General features: G+C 36.1%; 1 pseudogene; it reads left to right on the top strand.

Annotated features, from left to right (window-relative positions):
- Positions 1-449: 449 nt before the first annotated feature.
- Positions 450-15,200, top strand: part of LOC139902964 (wall-associated receptor kinase-like 1) — a 254,338-nt pseudogene continuing 239,587 nt past the window's right edge.

Consider the following 15,200-nt stretch of genomic DNA (forward strand, 5'->3'; position numbering starts at 1 on the left):
CAACAATTTAAACGAAAACTTATATATATAAAATAGGTCGTTTTCTAAAGAAAAACGTACTCAACAGTAGATATAAAATAACGGAAAAAACGGTGAAGCTCGCAGCTAGAAATAAACAATTTAAACGAAAACTCTCTATAATCTAGTCTTCCTAATAACTCGAAAAGTCTTAAAAATAAACTCATCAAACAAAACCGAATACTATTTATAAATTTTTTATTAAGTCTTTCTATAGTTCTACCAATGAATGATTGCTTCTCATCGTAATCTTCAAGGAAAAAAACTCCCCAAAGAATTAGTGAATTTTAGTGTATTTTGCACGGCGTAGACTCTCTTGGGTCGCCGATCCAATAATTTCCAAGTAGGGTCCTTAAATCACTCCCACTATCAATTATAAAAGGTTACAAATTTACAATTTCTGTTATCAACCTTATTAAATTATACTTAGCTCCTAACAAAAATGAAGTTACTTCAAGCCTACTTTTTACTTATATTCCTTCCATTAACAAAATCTCAAGCTATAGTTCCTCATTATGCCAAACATGGGTGTATTGATAAGTGCGGGAACGTGACGATCCCATATCCGTTTGGTATCGGGTCAAAGTGCTCCATCAACAATTGGTACGTTGTTGAGTGCAACTCTTTGATTCCATATCTATCTAAACTCAACCACCTCCAAATCATGCATGTTTACTTGGAAAATCAAACAGTCGTTGTTAATACGCCAACGGTGGCAACAACCTTAGGTTGCCAAAATCATGTTCAAGATATAAATAGTGTCGATCAGTGGCGGAACATAGAGCAACCCAAAGGGGTATCCGCCCCCCCTGGATTTAACGGGAAAAAAAATTTTACACTAAAATTTTTTTTTTTACCAAAAAATAAGGTTTTTTTTAGTGTTCGCCCCTGCTGACAATGAAAAATTTATTAAATTTTTAGACTCGCCCCCTCTGTAGTCGGGTTCAAGTTCCGCCGCTGGTGTCGATCTTGATGGAAAGCCCTTTTTGGTTCGCCGATTATGAGAATATACTTATTCTTAAGGGGTGTGGTAATGCTTTCATTTTGGACAAAGGGAATGTGATCGGCGGGTGTTCATCGAGTTGTGCCATTGATAATAGTAGTCATGTTATTAACGAGAAAGATAAATGTTTTGGCATTACTTGTTGCTAAACACCACTTCCTTATAGCCTGAAATCGTACGCGGTGAAACTTATGGGTGGAGATAAATCTTGTGGGACTGCGTTTATTGTGAATGAAAATTCATCTGTTCATAAAAGAAGTTTTGGTAATATCAAAGATGTTGTTCCGGTATCAATTTTTTGGACTCTGTCTCAACTTGACTTTTCTGCAATCAGTTGTTGTAAAAGTAATGAATATTATGATTTTACTGATCATTATAAAACAATAACGATCGGTAGTAATTATACCCGAGTGGACACCGGGACGTGTTATCTAAGTGAGATTTATGATGGAAACCCGTATTTAGAAGACGGATGCGTTGGTAAGTAATAAAACTAACAAAATCTATGAATGCATTAAGACATATTGATTAAAAAAAAAAAAAAAAAAAAAAGACATTTTGATACTTGGGTGTATTTGTTTTTTAACATGAATATTCTTTTATACAGTATACAACTTATATAGTAATATGTGTGTTTGTACGTAGTTAAGGAAGAGTGTGCAAGGTGCATGGATAGCGGAGGTCAGTGTGATTATAGAAGATAGACGGAATCCTAAATTGTACATCTTCTTTATATGATCATAAAAATGAACACAAGTTATCCTTGGGCTTTATTCTAGGTACGTATAAAGTTATCCTATTGTTTTATTTTTTTTTATTACGGCAGTATCAATATCACTCAGAGAGAATTAAACCACATTCGCGATGTAATTGTCACCAACATCACTTTGGAGCCTTTCCTTTAAAAAAAAAAAAAAAAAAAAACCACATTCGCGATTGTATACCCATTCACACACGCGTTAGGAGGAAAATTCAAAGCACAACAACCCTGATAGTACGTTTGAAAGTTGGGAAAACTCCCTCCGAAAAGCTAATTGTTGACATTACCAATTAGATCCCGACTCTTGGAATCGAACTTGCGCCTACTCGTTGAGGAAAAGCATGTCGTACTCTGTTGATGCATATTTTGTATGGCCGTCACTGGGCGAATAACGTCTTTTCATACATTGTACAACTAGTTTATATACACACGTGAAACTGATCAGTTATAGGAGCATATGTAACTGTTGGGCTATTCATGTCGATAGGCCCATTAGGGCAACCTAAGTCTATGTCGTCTATATATATATATCAGTTTATGTGTATCTTTAGGGTTAAGAGATCAGGAGTCTAAACCCTATTTGGGAGAGCCGCATTGAAGCGACCCGTCCTAATCCATCTGGACGAAGTCCATATCGATTACAAAAGATTCACAATAGTTGATTACATCGCGAGGTACTTGACCTCTAAATGATACATTTTACAAACATTGCATTCGATTTTGAAAAGACAAACTTTTATTACATTGACAGTTGACATGCATGCATACCATTTCATAATATATCCAAATATAATTGACTTAATAATAATCTTGATGAACTCAACGACTCGAATGCAACATCTTTTGAAATATGTCATGAATGATTCCAAGTAATATCTCTAATATGAGCAAATGCACAGCGGAAGATTTCTTTCGTACCTGAGAATAAACATGCTTTAAAGTATCAACCAAAAGGTTGGTGAGTTCATTAGTTTATCAAAACAATCAATTCCATCATTTTAATAGACCACAAGATTTTCCATTTCTCATAAATATACGTCCCATACATAGAGACAAAAATATCATTCATATGGATTGAACACCTGGTAACCGACATTAACAAGATGCATATATAAGAATATCCCCATCATTCCGGGACACCCTTCGGATATGATATAACTTTCGAAGTACTAAAGCATCCGGTACTTTGGATGGGGTTTGTTAGGCCCAATAGATCTATCTTTAGGATTCGCGTCAATTAGGGTGTCTGTTCTCTAATTCTTAGATTACCAGACTTAATAAAAAGGGGCATATTCGATTTCGATAATTCAACCATAGAATGTAGTTTCACGTACTTGTGTCTATTTCGTAAAACAGTTATAAAAGCAGCGCATGTATTCTCAGTCCCAAAAATATATATTGCAAAAGCATTTAAAAAGGGAGTAATGAAACTCACTGTACTGTATTTTGTAGTAAAAATACATATGACGACATTGAACAATTGCAGGGTTGGCCTTGGATTCACGAACCTATATCATTTGTATATATATTAAAACGTATATTTGTAATCGAATAATGTAACGACCCAAACCAAACCACGAACAACCCGCGTGAAAATAGCAAATAATTTTTTTTTGCTGGAACACCATATGGCGCGGCGCGCCAGATGGCCGCGCGGCGCGCCATTCTGGTCTGTCCAAAAAGTCTTGAAATGCTAAAAAGATTGGTCACTTCCCGACATAATTAGACAAAACACTTTTAACAACATATTCAAATATGTAAAACTAACACAATTCAAACATAAAAATGAGTTTTACAAAGCGGGGCCCACATCCAAGGGCGAATCTAGGCCCTTTTACGGGTGTCCTAGGACCCCACTAATTATGTAAATTTAGTGTAAAATTAGTATAAAACTGGACCAAATTTGACATAACACACTTGAGGACCCCACTATCTAGTTCGTTTTCGAAGCTCTAGATTCGCCACTGCCCACATCGACCCGAGTTACGCGTTTAATACAAATCCTGAGTTAAAAAGTTTAAGTTCCAAACTACACTATGAGCATGGCGTTTGGGATTAAACTACCCAAGTCTTGGTCAAACTCCAAAAAGCCAACGCATCCAAAAAGCGTCCCCTAATCAACGACGAAAACTCTAATCCAAGACAATGCCCTTACCATTGTCCACAACCGAACCTATAAAAATGGTAAACAACGAGAGAGTAAGAAAAGCTTAGTGAATGCAATAATTATACGGATACATATATAATTATACCTACTTGCATACACTTACATATATATCGCAATCATGCTAGCAAACACAATTAGCTTAACGTCTCAAATACCAAGCTAGTAACTTCCCATACCACGAGCTAGCATAGCAATCGCATATAAATATAACTCGAAAAATATAAAATGCTTACAACACAAACGACCATGGTTAACCAATCGTACAAGGGAACGGCGCTCACGAAAACGCCATCGGTGTTCACAACATCCGTTAGGGTACTTAACACCTCGTACCACTAACCCCTAGGGTGGCACCTTAACACCTCGGCACTTCACCCCGAGTGGCATCTTAACACCTCGATGCTTCACTCATTATTTTACGGAGTGGTGTCTTAACACCTCGACACTACACTCCTAGGTGGCATCTTAACACCTCGATGCTTCACCCCGAGTAACATCTTAACACCTCGATGCTTCACTCATCACGTGAAACGTGGTGTCTTAGCACCTCGACACTTCACATTTCACGCTACAACAAATAGATACATTATATACCTACGCATATAATTATTCCACTCACCTCAAAATCTCTTGTGAAAAGGTACCCGAGCTTGCGAAACCTCAAAGTAACGTACCTATCACATTATACATATTATCAATTGCAAACTCAAGTCGGTCAACCAATTCTTTCCATTCTAAATTCATTTTGACCCAAGGTGCAATTTTCGACCCATTGACACCCTTAACCCTAATTTCGGGTCAACACACACCAAAACCCTAATCATTAACCAAGATGGGTTTAAAACACATTTCAAAACAAGGTTTAGGCCTTAATACAAACATTAACTAACTTAGGTCCACCTTGACCCATTTGACCAATTTTAAGGTCAACACACCCATTTCGGGTCATCCACTAACCCACACAACACTCATTTACATATATATAGGTGTGCTAGCAATTTTACTAACTAATTTAGGCTCATAAACATAATTTGATACTTTGAAAACCCTAATTAGTCATCTTTGGGTCTACATGACCCAAATTCACCCAAAAACCCCCAAATTACTAGCAAATGGGTTTTAATGTTCATCACTTACACAAACCCTAACTCTTATACAATTAAAATAAGGAAGTTAGGTTTAGGGCTTACCACAATTATCAAAACGTAGCAAAAGAGGAGATGAACAACTTTAATACCCGAGCTCTAACCCGAAATGAGCTTCTTCTTCCTTAAATGGAGCTTTCTCACTCTTGAATCACTCTCTCACTAGAATTAATGGATGATGATAAAGTGGGTGAAAATGGAGTATTGGGGCTCACCAAAACTGATCCCAAGCCTTAAAGTCGGACCTTAAGTGGTTTTACCAAAATGCCCTCAAAATATCTTGATTAAAAATAAAGTGAGCTGTCAGCCCGTAATGGCGCGGCGCGCCATAAGGCCGCGCGACGCGCCAAATGCCCAGTTCAGCATCTTTTGCCTTTTAATTAAATATAACCTAAACCCCACAACTTGAATAACTTATACACACAAATGTACAATAAAATATTCGGGTCTTACAACTCTCCCCCACTTAATTCGGAGCGCGTCCTCGCGATCCAAGCCGCATGACAAGAAGGAAGATAAACCAACACGAATTCTTCGGGTTCCCATGTAAACTCGGAACCTTTACTCCGACGCCATTGAACCTTAAAAGTTCTCACCTCCTTGTTACGCAACATTTTCACCTTCTCATCAAGTATAGCAATCGGCTCTTCAACATATTCCAACTTATTGTTTAGCTCAATTTCGTCTAAAGGCATCCATGAAGAATCATCCGCAAGACACTTACGGAGGTGGGAAACATGAAATGTGTTATGGATCCCCGCAAGTTCTTCGGGTAATTCCAATCGATATGCAACTTTACCAACACGAGATAAAACTTTGAATGGCCCAATAAACCGAGGAGCTAACTTTCCCCGTTTTCGAAATCGAATAATACCCTTCCATGGCGAAACCTTAAGCATTACCATGTCTCCTTCTTGAAATTCGATCGTTCGTCTACGTTTATCGGCATACGACTTTTGTCTATCTTGAGCCTTCTTCAAATGATCCCGAATAATATCAATCTTGTTATTCGTCTCCAAAACCAAATCGGTACTCCCGATTTCCCTTTGACCCACTTCACCCCAACAAATTGGAGTTCGACACCTTCGTCCATATAGGATCTCATAAGGTGGCATCCCAATACTAGTATGATAACTATTATTGTACGAGAATTCCACCAAAGGTAAGTGCTCATCCCAACTACCACCAAAATCAATAATACACGCCCGTAACATATCCTCCAAAGTTTGATTCGTACGTTCGGTTTGACCGTCCGTTTGAGGATGATACGCCGTGCTCAATTTCAATTGTTTACCCATATCTTCATGAAACTTTTCCCAAAACCGAGATGTAAAGCGAGTATCTCGATCCGAAATAATCAATATAGGAACTCCGTGTCGCGAGATGACTTCCTTGATAAACAACTTAGCCAATGTCTCCGACGATATCGCTTCCCGAATGGGAAGAAACAAAGCACTTTTCATCAATCGATCAACTATAACCCAAATAGAATCAAATTGGGTTCTCGCCGTTTTAGGTAACTTTGTGATGAAATCCATGGTAATGTGCTCCCATTTCCATTTCGGGATTTCCAATGGTTGTAACTTACCATACGGCTTTTGGTGCTCGGCCTTAACTTGCAAACACGTGACGCATTGTTCAACATACTTTGCAACATCACGTTTCATGCCCGGCCACCAATAATCCTTCCTCAAATCAAGATACATCTTCGTTGCGCCCGGATGAATGGAATACTTTGACTTATGTGCTTCATCAAGTAGCACTTGTCGATACTCACCCATCTTAGGCACCCACACTCTTCCTTGAAAGGACAACAAACCACGCGAACCCATAGTAATGAATTCCGATTGCCCCACAATTCGCTACGCATGCTTGTTGTGAACGTAAGCCTCTATTTGAATCACACCAAGTTTTTCAAGAAAATCGTTAGTAATAATCATACGTAACAATCCCAATCGTAACGCCGGATGATGACTCTTTCGACTTAACGCATCCGCGACCACATTCGCCTTGCCCGGATGATAAAGTATTTCACAATCATAATCTTTTACCACATCCATCCACCTACGTTGACGATAATTCAAATCTCGTTGGTTAAAGAGATGTTTCAAGCTCTTATGATCCGAATAAATCGTACTCTTAACACCATACAAGTAATGTCGCCAAATTTTCAACGCATGCACAACCGCCGCCAACTCAAGATCATGAGTCGGATATCTCGTCTCGTGTTCCTTTAATTGTCGAGAGGCATAAGCGATGACTTTACCCCTTTGCATAAGAACACACCCGAGCCCATTTAGCGAAGCATCACAATAAACCGTCATGTCTTCCACTCCTTCTGGCAAAACTAACACCGGAGCTTGACACAACTTCTCTTTTAGCAATTGAAAAGCAATTTCTTGCTCATTCTCCCAAGTAAATCTCGCGTTCTTCCTCGTCAATTTCGTCAGTGAAGAAGCGATCTTAGAAAAGTCTTGGATAAACCGTCGATAATAATCGGCCAATCCGAGAAAACTTCGGACTTCCGTAGGCGTAGTCGGTTGTCTCCAACTCTTCACCGTCTCTATCTTCCCCGAATCTACTTGAATGCCGTCTTTGTTCACAATGTGGCCAAGGAATTGAACCTCCCATAGCCAAAATTCGCATTTGGAGAACTTAGCATACAACTTCTCCTTTCGTAACGTCTTCAATACTCCACGCAAATGACGTTCATGTTCGTTCATACTTTTCGAGTAGACTAGTATGTCGTCAATGAACACAATTACCGACTTGTCCAACATAGGTTGGCACAGTCGGTTCATAAGATCCATGAATGCCGCCGGTGCATTCGTGAGACCAAAAGGCACTACCACAAACTCAAAATGCCCATAACGCGTTCGAAAAGCCGTCTTCTCAATATCTTCCTCACGGACCCGCATTTGATGATAGCCGGACCGTAGGTCAATCTTTGAGAAATACGTCGCACCTTGGAGTTGGTCAAACAAATCGTCGATCCGAGGCAATGGATAACGATTCTTGATTGTCACTTTATTCAACTCCCGGTAATCGATGCACATCCGTATACTACCATCCTTCTTCTTCACAAATAAAACCGGAGCGCCCCATGGAGAAGCACTCGGTCGAATAAAACCCTTCTCGAGCAACTCTTCGGTTTGATTTAACAATTCTTGCATTTCCGTCGGCGCTAAACGATAAGGAGTTTTAGCAATGGGGGTAGCCCCAGGAACCAACTCAATGCGAAATTCAACTTGTCTTTCCGCCGGAACACCCGGTAACTCGTCCGGAAAAACGTCTTCGAATTCACTAACCACCGGAATTTCACGAATGGGTGGTGGCTCATCACGAGTATCAACAACATGGGCAAGAAAGGCCATGCCACCACTAACAAGGAAACGACGTGCCCGTGCAAAAGTGCATATCGGCACAAGTCTTCTACGCTTATCACCGTGAATAATTAACTCTCCCCCACTTGGGGTCTTCACACGAATAAATTTTTCATGACATGTAATATCGGCTCTATTACGATCGAGCCAATCCATACCCACAACAATATCAAAGTCTCCCAAAGTCATCGGAATGAGATCTATCTTAAAGTTTTCGCCACCAAACACAACATCACAATTTTTACACACATCGACCACTAGCACCATCTTGCCGTCCGCTATTTTGACTTCTACCGAACGACTTAACTTAGCTAACTGTCTATTTAGTTTAGGCACAAATTTAGGAGACACAAACGACAAATTTGCACCACTATCGAAGAGAATCCTTGCCGGATTAGAATTAACCATGAAAGTACCCGAGACAACTTCGTTCGATTGTTTGGCTTCATCATTGGTCATCAAATAGTTGCGACCCCTAGCCGTACCCGCCGCCTTCTCTAATCGCTTCACATTATCGTTTCGCAAATCGGGACACTCCGGTTTCTTATGCCCTTCTTTTCCGCAATTAAAACAAGTGACCTTGTTTCCGAAAGACGGTTTAGGACATTCACGAGCCATATGACCCGGTTGCCACAATTGTAGCACGTATAAGAAAAACCCCCGGAAGCGCCCTTCTTCACGCTATTAACACTCTCGGAACCCTTCTTGTTCTTGTTCTTCTTGTTTGAAAAGTTAGAATGACTAGAACCTTCAAACTTTCTTTTGAAAAACGTGAAATCGCTTTTTCTTGGAACATCCTGCTCAAAACCCTGGGCCAATTCAAATAACTCATCAAAAGACTTAGCCATACCCCGACTAATCTTGCCCTTGAACTCATCATTCAAAGTACGGTAGAAATCTTTCATTAGCTTGTGATCGTCACCCACATATTCCGGACAAAAAAGAGTTTTTGCCAAAAAGGTAGACTTGAGTGTGACCAAGTCCATTGAACCTTGTTGCAAATGGTGCAACTCGTCCCAGATTCTATCAAGATCGGAAGAAGTTCGCTATTCTTTCAAGAATTCCTTCTTAAACTCCTCCCATGTCAAGTTCATGCATTGCTCTTCACCAAATAAGTTGATTTTGTCGTCCCACCACAACTTGGCTTCTTCCCTCAACATACTAGAACCATACCTCACCTTCCTTTCGGGAGGACACTCCGCGGTACGGAAAGCCTCCTCGATATCGGAAATCCAACACGTGCTTTTCAACGGATCTCGCACCCCATTAAACATCGGAGGTTGAGTATCCTTGAAATTTTTGTAGTGGAAGTCCCGCCTTCCACCCCCACCATTACCTTCACCCCCTTCGCCTCGAGGATAAATGTTTCTAGCCTCTAAAGCCTCCTCTATTGCGGCTTTCATTCGATCATTGATCATTTCGGTCACTTTTTCATCGACCGACTCTTGGAAGACCTTTCGAACGTCGTCAAGAAAAATCCCTTTTTAGCCTTTTAAAGATGGCCTCAACCTTGGCCGTGAGTTCAACGTCCTCACTCGTACCTCCGTCATTGGTGTCATGTCCATTTCTCATCTTCATTCTATAAAATGAAGTAAATTAAGCAACAAAATGAAAGGACTTAACCCATATGTATACACATATACACCACTCTACCCCGTCTTGCTCAACAATCGTCGTACATCGCTTGTTTGACACGATTTGAACCCGTAACAATGGTAGCTAATCATTGTTACGCGAGCACATCGCATTAACTCACTAGTACCACGTCTATCTCGCTTGACGATTTCAAATACCACACAAAACAATAGCGCATGATTAGTTCACATAAACCTATGCACTAACCAAAACCCTATCCGACCCAAAGTCCTACAAGTTCCGCATAACGCGCACACAAAAGTCTAAGTCTAGGCGCCTATCTCAAGCCACCTAAATCCCTTAGACCATGCTCTGATACCACTTGTAACGACCCAAACCAAACCACGAACAACCCGCGTGAAAATAGCAATTTTTTTTTTGCTGGAACAGCATATGGCGCGGCGCGCCAGATGGCCGCGCGGCGCTCCATTCTGGTCTGTCCAAAAAGTCTTGAAATGCTAAAAAAATTGGTCACTTCCCAACATAATTAGACAAAACGCTTTTAACAACATATTCAAATATGTAAAACTAACACAATTCAAACATAAAAATGAGTTTTACAAAGCGGGGCCCACATCGACCCGAGTTACGCGTTTAATACAAATCCTGAGTTTCGACCACCAAAAAGTTTAAGTTCCAAACTACACTATGAGCATGGCATTTGGGATTAAACTACCCAAGTCTTGGTCAAACTCCAAAAAGCCAACGCATCCAAAAAGCGTCCCCTAATCAACGACGAAAACTCTAATCCAAGACAATGCCCTTACCCTTGTCCACAACCGAACCTATAAAAATGGTAAACAACGAGAGGGTAAGCAAAGGTTAGTGAATGCAATAATTATACGAATAAATATATAATTATACCTACTTGCATACACTTACACATATACCGCAATCATGCTAGCAAACACAATTAGCTTAATGTCTCAAATACCAAGCTAGTAACTTCCCATACCACGAGCTAGCATAGCAATCGCATATAAATATAACTCGAATAATATAAAGTGCTTACAACACAAACGACCATGGTTAACCAATCGTACAAGGGAACGGCGCTCGCGAAAACGCCATCGATGTTCACAATATCCGTTAGGGTACTTAACACCTCGTACCACTAACCCCTAGGGTGGCACCTTAACACCTCGACACTTCACCCCAAGTGGTATCTTAACACCTCGATGCTTCACTCATTATTTTACGGAGTGGTGTCTTAACACCTCGACACTACACTCCTAGGTGGCATCTTAACACCTCGATACTTCACCCCGAGTGGCATCTTAACACCTCGATGCTTCACTCATCACGTGAAACGTGGTGTCTTAGCACCTCGACACTTCACATTTCACGCTACAACAAATAGATACATTATATACCTACGCATATAATTATTCCACTCACCTCAAAATCTCTTGTGAAAAGGTACCCGAGCTTGCGAAACCTCAAAGTAACGTACCTATCACATTATACATATTATCAATTGCAAACTCAAGTCGGTCAACCAATTCTTTCCATTCTAAAGTCATTTTGACCCAAGGTGAAATTTTTGACCCATTGGCACCCTTAACCCTAATTTCGGGTCAACACACACCAAAACCCTAATCATTAACCAAGATGGGTTTAAAACACATTTCAAAACAAGGTTTAGGTCTTAATCACAAACATTAACTAACTTAGGTCCACCTTGACCCATTTGACCAATTTTAAGGTCAACACACCCATTTCGGGTCATCCACTAACCCACACAACACTCATTTACATACATATAGGTGTGCTAGCAATTTTACTAACTAATTTAGGCTCATAAACATAATTTGATACTTTGAAAACCCTAATTAGTCATCTTTGGGTGTACATGACCCAAATTCACCCAAAACCCCCAAATTACTAGCAAATGGGTTTTAATGTTCATCACTTACACAAACCCTAACTCTTATACAATTAAAATAAGGAAGTTAGGTTTAGGGCTTACCACAACTATCAAAACGTAGCAAAAGAGGAGATGAACAACTTTAATACCCGAGCTCTAACCCGAAATGAGCTTCTTCTTCCTTAAATGGAGCTTTCTCACTCTTGAATCACTCTCTCTCACTAGAATTAATGGATGATGATAAAGTGGGTGAAAATGGAGTAATGGGGCTCACCAAAACTGATCCCAAGCCTTAAAGTCGGACCTTAAGTGGTTTTACCAAAATGCCCTCAAAATATCTTGATTAAAAATAAAGTGAGCTGTCAGCCCGTAATGGCGCGGCGCGCCATAAGGCCGCGCGGCTCGCCAAATGCCCAGTTCAGCTTCTTTTGCCTTTTAATTAAATACAACCTAAACCCCACAACTTGAATAACTTATACACACAATTGTACAATAAAATATTCGGGTCTTACAAATAAATTTATATATTATTATTAGTGATGAAATTGTTATTTTTTTAATAATTTATACGTTTCGTTATTTATCTTTATATCTTTATTTTATATATAGTAATATTAAAATAATTAAGTTAAGTATATTAAATATATCTTCTTATATGAAGATCATTTGTTTATGAAATTAATATTTATAATAATACTAGTATTAGTAATAATATTGATACTATATGATATTAATGATAAAAGTGATAATAATAATGTTAATGAAACTTCTGATATTAATAATGATAATAATACTAAGTTTTATAAAGATAATTATGATAACAATAATTATAAGACTTCTAATAATTCCTTTAAAACATACTTTAATTAGAATTTTAATCGTTTCATAATAATATTTATATCCAAAATTTTTATATTTGTAAACTTAACTGTATTATTAAAACCTTTATATTCATAGTCATAATAATCATAATCTTCGTATTTAATTTATAAACTAATGACTATAGTTTCTTATAACAATAGTTTGTAGTTATAATTTTTACATGTATTCATATAATCATATCTCATTTCATAACTTATATCATAGCATCTTTTAAATACGTTTGCATTTTTTAACATGTTTAATCTTCTTGGTATCATAATAATGATATAATACTAACAATAATAATAATTGATATACTACTTATATTTATGATAATAGTAATAATAACCATTAGGATACATATACATATAATAATAATTAGAATACTAAAAATAACAATAACAATAATAATCATAATAATAATAATAATTAATAACAATAATGATAGAAATATAAATAAGAATGTATACCCCTTTATAAGCTTTTTCTAAAAATAACTGCCCAAGACGGGGCTCGAACCCGAGACCTCTCGCTCACCCAATAACCTCCTTAACCATGCTTCTGTCCCAATTTTTCTGTTTTATAACCATTTCGTGTAAATATAACTCGTACATTTTAGTGTTCATCTTCTTCATCCTCATCACTGAACTAGTCGACCAGGGGACCAAAAGAAAAACGAATTCGTGATTTCTTTAAGATTTGTAGATAACTAGGAATCAGAAATTGTTGTTTTTGATAATAAAAATATATAAAACGAAAGAAAGAAAAAAAATATATATATATACATACAGCCTCATTCCCGTCGCTGTTTGGAAATAATAAAAAAAAAATTGATTTCTATTTTTCTAGCGTATTAGACATAGATGATAACACGAAATATATTGCAAATTGATCCTATGAACTTTTGGAATCGTCAATTGAATCAGAAACAGCATATATTTCATGAATTTGAATGAAGAATAAAAGTTGACTTTTTTTATCAATTGCTTTGACTTCGAAATTCATACAAAATACGAAGAATTGGGGTCTGAAATTCTGAAGGTAGTTCGACTATATAGTTTCTAACACATCTGCATTTATAGATTTTGATGAGTGATCCTAGCTTGTGCTATTGTTAAAAAGTGATACGCACAAAGAGAAAATATATATATATATATATATATATATATATATATATATATATATATATATATATATATATATATATATATATATATATATATCTGTTCTATGTTCTTATCAATCTCCCCTTTTATTTAACAATTAGCAAACGAGTTTATATTGTAAAATCTAAGTAATTTTCATAGTAACAATATTTGATTGGTTACCTGTAGGGTTGTTAGTAGACATTAGTTCACAAGCAAATAGAAGAGATAAAGAAAAATTTAACAGATAGTGATATTCGCGTACCATGTGATCTGTATATATATATTATATTTAATATCGTAAATTTATTAATTATAATAATATATTAATATTAATAATAAAATGTTTTTAGATAATATTATCTAGTTCTTAATTAAAGAATTTATAAAGTTTATAGATATTACTAATAAGTATAATATATAATGATATATTAATTATCATAATAAAAGAATGATAATAACAACCTTATTAAGGATAATAATATTAATACTATACTAATTATTATAATATTAATAATATTAAGTTTGATATTAATAGTAAAAATAATAAAAATAATAATTTTAGTGAATTTGATAATAATAATATTATTGATAATCATAATAATAATAATAATAATAATAATAATAATAATAATAATAATAATAATAATAATAATAATTATATTAACATTGATAATAATATTTATATATATATCGAATTTCACATTTATTTTTAATAATATTCAATAATAGTAATGATAAACCTAATACTAGGAATTAAAATTTTTTAAAGATAACAATAACTAACAATTTATTTAAATCATAACCAATTTGTAATTCAACCTTTCTCATAAAATATTTTTAATAAAAAAAAATCTTTATTATGATCACCCTAAAACTATTAGAACTTATTAATTACAATCATAACAATAACAATAATATAACTAATAATAGTATCGATATTAGTATTATCGATAATAATGAAAGTAATAATAATAATAATATTATGATACTATATTCTTAACTTATAATTATATCTGATATATTAATATTTCATATTATTAATAATGTTCTACTAAATAATTATACAATATCTATAACTTATATATATATATATATATATATATATATATATATATATATATATATATATATATATATATATATATATATATATATATATATATATATATATATATATATATATATATTCCAATATACATCTAATAATTTTGTA

The sequence above is a fragment of the Rutidosis leptorrhynchoides genome, chromosome 3 (assembly GCF_046630445.1).
Source record: "Rutidosis leptorrhynchoides isolate AG116_Rl617_1_P2 chromosome 3, CSIRO_AGI_Rlap_v1, whole genome shotgun sequence".
NCBI classification, from domain to species: Eukaryota; Viridiplantae; Streptophyta; class Magnoliopsida; order Asterales; family Asteraceae; genus Rutidosis; species Rutidosis leptorrhynchoides.